The sequence below is a fragment of the Eumetopias jubatus genome, unplaced genomic scaffold (assembly GCF_037043125.1).
Source record: "Eumetopias jubatus isolate StellerSeaLion01/CBP00866 unplaced genomic scaffold, mEumJub1_p1.0 scaffold_11, whole genome shotgun sequence".
NCBI lineage: Eukaryota > Metazoa > Chordata > Mammalia > Carnivora > Otariidae > Eumetopias > Eumetopias jubatus.
The window spans coordinates 35,376,665-35,383,974 of NW_028274817.1; the positions used below are offsets into that span (position 1 = coordinate 35,376,665).

General features: G+C 41.0%; 1 pseudogene; it reads right to left on the reverse strand.

Annotated features, from left to right (window-relative positions):
- Positions 1–5,940: 5,940 nt before the first annotated feature.
- LOC114200234 (centromere protein V pseudogene) lies at positions 5,941–6,690 on the reverse strand (annotated as a pseudogene).
- Positions 6,691–7,310: the final 620 nt, after the last annotated feature.

Consider the following 7,310-nt stretch of genomic DNA (forward strand, 5'->3'; position numbering starts at 1 on the left):
TTGTTTCTGGGAGCCCTGAAATATGTGGTACTTTGGAAAGGTCGGGATAAGTGGTCTCAGATTTTGAATTACATTTTCCTATATATTTGAGGCTATAGGAATAAATTATCCATACTTAAAATCCAGAAAATAATGAGATTAGAAGGCCATTGATATGATCACATACTTAGGAATTTCTCAGTATACTTTAATCTTTTATGTACTTTTTGTACCCAAATATATTCACTGAAAGGCTTGTTCTTAAAGGTCAGAAAACTTGGGTCAAGATAGAAGGAAATAATTCCTTGCACACTTCCCCAATTACACTTTGTATTCTCAAAACATAAGGTTTATGGGGGAATCTTACTTGGTTCCAAAATATAAACACCGGGACTGTGCTGTTATCATAGTACTGATAAATCAAGAAAATTCCGATTTTTATCTTCATTCTGACTACCTCAGGCAAAAATCAAAATTTTCTCTTCATTCAGATTTTCAAGAAAAAGTTAGCTACACAGACCTGTCCAGATTTCTGTGGGTTGAAAAGTTAATATAGATTTCATTTTCTATAAATTTGATATTGGAATAAAGGAGAGAAAGAAGCTAAAACCTTGATGGGAAGGTATAGGTGAGGACAGACTGAGGATAGAGAGAAAGCAGACAGTGGAGGGGTGATCAAAAATAGATTGAGCAACAGTTGATGGAGTCAGCTACTGAAAAATTCAAATAGTGGGATCAAAATTGTACTTTAAAAGAAATAGAAACATTCCTTCTTCTGAGAAGAGAAGGAAAAGATCAGTTATGACAGATACTGTAGAGTGGCTCACCCAACACACTTCCTGCTGAAATCTTTATTTCTCATCCTTGGAGTTAAGAGTTTTGCTTGGAATATAAACCAAGTATCAACCAAGGTTGTAGCATTAAGATTAACGGTAGGAGAGGCACCTGGGTGGCTCAGTCGGTTGGGCATCTGACTCTTGATTTCTACTCAGGTCATGATCTCAGGGTGGTGGGGACCAGTGCCGAGTCAGAGCTGGAGTCTGCTTTGGTTTCTCCCTCTCCTTCTCCCTCTGCCCCTCCCTGCTCTCCGTCTCAAATAAAATCTTTTTAAAAAAGAAAAATGGTAGGGAATTTCAGAAGTTGGCATGTACTGGCCCCTTCTTGTGGCTTTTTAAAAAGCTCCATAAGACAGTGATGAATTCAGGCTGCAGAAATGTAATGAAAAATAAATGTACTAAGAGAGATGCTTTCAGCCTTTGGCTTGTAATTTAAGTTTAGTAGTCAGACTAGTGGTCTAGAGCAGAGAATACAAGATGCTTACCCAATATCCATTTCCCTTTCTTTTTTTCACTAACAGAGCACTAACTTTTGGGAAGCATTTTCCAATCTCCCTGGCAGACAGGCACAGCTATATTTCACACTTCTGATCAAAGGTATGATGGAGAAATTGTTGGTTATAACTTCTGAGGATGCTTCTTAAAAGAGGTGGGTGAGCTGACAACAAAGCCATACCCTAAGGATGGCGGTAAGCCATACCAGTACTGGATTGCCCCCCTATGGACTTCTAAATGAGAAAAAAAATACACCCCCAATTTGTTTGAGCCACTGTTTTCCACTTTCTGTAACTACCAGCCAAATGTAAATTCTTAATTGATATGCTAGATAAGATGTGAGTAACTATACTTTATTTACTTAGTGAAACTTAGTAATCTGTGTTCACTGTTTACTCAGTGAAGGAGAAGTCCAGGTCGGTCTGTTGAGAATTACATTATTTGAATTCAATAAGAATAGTATTGAATGGCTATTGTGTGCTTGGCACTAATATTTACTGAAATAAATCTTTACTGACAATACCATAACCCTTACATTATATTTCCTCTTTCTGGGACAATTTTGAAGGTCTGCACCCTGGTATTCATCTCCTTTCCTGGTCTGCCCACGGGGCTGAACTTTGGAGGAAATTTTATGGCTGCAGACAAAAAACTTGCCAGGTTGACAACCCATATCCTGCATTTTTACACCTCAAAATCGAGCACTTTATACCCCCAAGACAACACATTATATTTAACTTACATTATGTATAGTCATATACTCAGCTGAAAATATACACGTTTTTCATTACAAATAAGATTTGTTTCATAAGTGTCTGCATTCCCTTGCTCTCATGAATGTTACTTGGTTGCCCAGCATCCATTTCCTCCTTTTCTGTTTCTAAGGGTACCCAGATTTCTGACCAGGTATTTGCCCCTCTTCCATGCAGCTAATATATGCATACACAAATTTGCACACAGGTGCACACATTTATGCTTTCCATCATCTATGAGCCTATGTCTGTGAAATGATTTCTCTCTTTATACAATTAAAAGGCCTCTGTAGATAGTAAATAAAGAGGCTGCCTATGGGAAAGTGTTTGCGTGAAAAAGAGATGACTAACAGAAGGGTAAGGAACAGTGCTGGTGGGTGATAGTAGGCTCCCCTCCAAATGGTAATTATCTGGTTTTGAATTCTGTGACAACAGAGCCATGCAAAAAAGGGCAGGTCCCAAGAGTGCTTGGCTGCACTTACCAGGACTGACTGTGGCAGGCAGTTAATAAGAGAGGATCCTGAAGCCTAGCTAGAAAGGATAGATCCCAGGAAATCATTCCAAGCAAGCAGAAGCAGGAGAGAGGGGTAGAGCAGGGATCCAGGAGACAAAGTGGGCCAGACGGTAAAGAAGCGGTAACACCAAGGAACCAAAGAAATGATACTAGGAGGCTGAGAAGTTCAAGGTGAGCATCAGTGAAACAGGCTGGGATGGAGCTTGGTGTGTGTGCAGTATAAGGATCATTCAGAAACTCATCTCCAAGAAGTGGGAATGTAGTTTCAGACCCCCTATCTGAATGTTTTGGCTTCTCCTACCAACCGGGGTGAGTCTTAAAGGAGCAGATTACAACCAAATAGTATTTCATTGAAAATAAACATCATGGCAGAATGGATTACCTACACGCTTGTTTTTAACTCCATGACCTCATCATATAGCAATAAATTTACTAAGACTACCCTATGGGGCCACCAGGTGCCAGGCACTCCTAAGAGAATTTAGCACGAATTATCTCAGTGGATTTTTACAATAGCCTTATGAGATAAGTACTGTAATTGTTCCCGTTTTGAAAACGAGAAAACAAAAGTTCAGAAACCGTAAGTCATTTGCCCGAGATCATCCAGCTAATAAGTGGCACAACTGGACTGCAAGCCCAAATGTGTCATATTCCAGAAAGTACGTGCTCATGAGTGCATGTTACCCCGCTTACCTGATATCTCCTAGCTGTTTTCAGAGACATAGGCCATCTGATCTTCCCCATTATTAGTTTGCTTAGCATGTACAGACGCCTGGGTGGCTCAGTGAGTAAAACGTCTGACTTGGGCTCAGGTCACGATCTCAGGGTCCTGGGATCACCCCACGCTCAGTGGGGGGTCTGCTTATCCCTTTACTCCTCCCCTTGCCCATGCACATGCGCGCTCGCTGCCTCCCCCCTCCCGCCCCCGCGGGCACGCACGCACATGTGCTCTCTTTCTCAAGCAAATAAAATCTTTTATAAAATAGTTTGCTTAGCATGTAGATGAAGGTGCCACTTCATCCATTTAGCAGTGAAGAAGAAATACATGGAGAATACAGAATGAAAAAGACTCAAGAAAGCAGGAAATGGCTGAGCTATGAGTAGAAGTCCCCTCTGTTCCACAGGATTCACCTGGAAATGCTGAGCAAATGCCAACTGCAGTGAATTGCATGCCATCGGGAAGCTGTGCTATAATAAACCAAAGATACATTTTTTTCCTTGAAGAATTGTATTTTTGCTGATGCGGTCTTTTGGAACGTCTGACATTTTCAGGAGGCTCCCAGGGATACGGTAGATCAGCACTTGAAATTCTCTGCACAGCTCATGGTCTGATGCCGGATGTTCTTGGCAAACTCTGAAGAAGCTTTGAACTCCTCCTCACAAAGTTCAAGTGGCTTTCCTTTCTATGCTTTTGTGAATTTCTCAAGACTTTAAAAAAGTAAAGATGGTTTATGGCAACACCAACTTGCAGTGATTTTGCATAAACAATACCATTTCAGAAGACTTATCACTTAAGTCTTTCAAAATGAGGAATAAGGTGACTTTCACTGCAGTTTAAGGCAACACAATCCATAAAACAAAAAGACCCCCAAATAGCCAAAGCAATCTTGAGAAAGAAGAACAAAGCTGGATATATCACAATTCTAGATTTCAAGATACACTACAAAACTGTAGTAACCAAAGCAGTACTGGCACAAGAATAGACACATAGATTAATGAAACAGAATAGAGAGCCCAGAAAGAAACCCATGCTTTATATGGTCAATTAGTCTATGACAAAAGAGGCAAGAATATACAGTGTGGAAAAGACAGTCTCTTCAATAAATGGTGCTGGGAAAACAGACAGCTACATGCAAAAGAATGAAACTGGACCACCTTCTAACACCATACATGAAAATAAACTCAAAATGGATTAAAGACCTAAATGTGAGACCTAAAATCATAAAAACCTTAGGAGAGAACATAGTAATTTCCTTGACATCAGTTGTAGCCACATTTTCCTAGATATGTTTTTTTAGGCAAGGGAAACAAAAGCAAAAATAAACTATTGAGACTTCATCATAATAAAAAGCTTTTGCACAGTGAAGGCAACCATCACTGAAACAAAAAAGGGCAACCTACTGAATGGGAAGAGATGTTTGCAAATGACATATTCAATAAGGGGTTAATATCCAAAATACATAAAGAACTTATGCAACTCAACTTACACACACAAAAACAATCCAATTAAAAAATGGGCAGAGGACCTGAATAGATATTTTTCCAGAGGAGGCATACAGATGGCCAACAGACACAGAAAAGATGCTCAAAATCACTAATCATAAGGGAAATGCAGATCAAAGCCACCATGAGTTTTCACTTTACACCTGTCAGAATGGCTAGAATAAAAAAAAAAGAAATCATAAGCGTTGGTGAGGATTTAGAGGCAAGGGAATCCTTGTGCACTGTTGGAATGTAAGTTGGTACAGCCACTGTGAAAAAAGTATGGGGTTTCCTCCAAAAAATTAAAAATAGAAATACCATATGATCCAATAGTTCCAAGGTATTTGGTATTTACTAGGTATTTACCCAAAGAAAACAAACAAAACACTAACTTGAAAAGATAAAAGCACCCTTATGTATTGCAGTATTATTTACAATAGTCTAGATATGGAAACAACCCAAGTGTACATCAACAGATAAACGGGCAAAGAAGATGTGGTATACATATACACAATGGAATACTACTCAGCCATAAAAAAGAATGAGATCTTGCCATTTGTGGCAACATGGATGGATCTAGAGGGTATTTTGCTATGTAAAATAGGTCAGACCGAGAAAGACAAATACTGTATGATTTCACTCATATGTGGAGTCTAAAAACAAAGCAAATGAATACACAAACAAAAAGCAGAATCAGACCTATAAATACAGAGAACAAACTGAGGGTTGCCAGAGGGGAGAGGGGAGCAAAACGGGTGAAAAGGACTGGGAGGTACAGGCTTCCAGTTATGGAATGAATAAGTCATGGGAATAAAAGGTACAATATAGGAATATAGTCAATGATATTATAATAGTGTTGTGTGGTGACAGATGGTAGCCACATTTGTGATGAGCATAGCATGACATATAGACTTGTTGAATCACTATGTTGTACACCTGAGACTAATGTAATGTTATATGGCAACTATACTCAAATAAAGACATTTAAAATTTTTCTGAAAAAACAGGTAGCTGGTGCAAACTGCAGAGATCAAGATGGCTGCTCCCAATGGAACCAGCAGCCTAGGTCAGCCACTTTCATAAACACCACCGAGGTGCAGTGGGGATAGCAAAGCTGCTAACGCCAATCATTCCTCTTTTTCAGGAAGGGAGAAGCAGGAGCTTACTCCTTAGACATGGTCTTGATGGTCTTGTGCTCTTTCATGGCTTTCCCCCAAGCGCTGCTATTGAATCTCTCAATGCCCACACTCCACGTAGCACTCTTATCTAGGCCATGTGGAATGACTCTAAAGACTCCAGGGTTTGAGTGGGGAGTGTAAATCTCTGAACACCACATCTCTTACAGAAGGTGTGCTATGCTTTGTGCTTGTTGAATGTGTATGTGGTTGTGCCCTCAGCTTCCTTGAGGAGCTTGAAGCGAGAAGCTGGTACCATAAAGGGTGTATTCTGCTTCCTGCAGATGCTGCAGTTGCGAAGATGTGCAAGTCTTCTGAGGCCCAAACTTTAAAGTGATCTGCTCCATAGTGGCAACCTCCTATGTGGTTCACCAGGGCCTGGTATCCCTATGTGTCCCACAGCAGCTTGGTGGCACCCTCGATGGTGAGCCTCTGCCACTTCTGGAACACCTCTCAGACTCCCACCTATCACTCAGGTCCAGCTCGTCCACCAAGGGCATCAGGGTTGCTAGAGATGGCAGAGGTGACGGCCATGGAAGTAGCATGAGCTCTGACAGTAGCTGTTCACTCAGCCTGTCTCCTAGGCCCCTGGCAGTGATGACCTCACCTGCCCTTGGCTGAGGGCTGTCTTGCTGTGGCCCAGCTCCCACTCTGGACCTGGCCTGAGAAGCACGGAGTGGGGCCTGGTGGCTGGGCGGGAGTGGGGCACCACAGGTCCCTGGGCTGCTTCTGTCCATGTGGCTTGGTGGCCACACTGTTCCTTGCACACCGCATTATTCTGCACAGGTTTTTTTATAGTACTCTAATGTATTTTCTCTTCTGTATGATTTTCTTGATAACGTTTTCTTTTCTCTAACTTACTTTATTGTAAGAATATCAGGTGTGATACATATAACATCCAAAATATGTGTTAATCAAGTATTGATGTTATCGGTAAGGCTTCTTGTCAACAGTAGGCTATCAGTAGTTAAGCTCTGAGGAGCTAAGAATTACATGCAGATTTTCAACTGGCGTGGGGAATCAGTACCCCTCACCTTAACCCTGTAGTTCAAGGCTCAACTGCTGTACTAAAAATAATAGCAGCAAATATTTATATAGAACAAATATTATTTTACTTGTGAAAATTAACAAAGGGAAATCTCATTTAGAATGGGGTTGGGAAGCCAGCAGGGGGAACCCTCATGCCCTACCACTGGTGGTCAATAGCGGACTCAATAGGAAGAGACATACCTTGCAAGTTAATACTACTTTAGATACTACCTTACTACCCCAGGAGGAAGAAAGTTTTCCTCTTCCCTGGCAAAAGCCCAGCCAATGAGAGACTGTCACAACTCAGCCAATGAAAAGCCACTATACT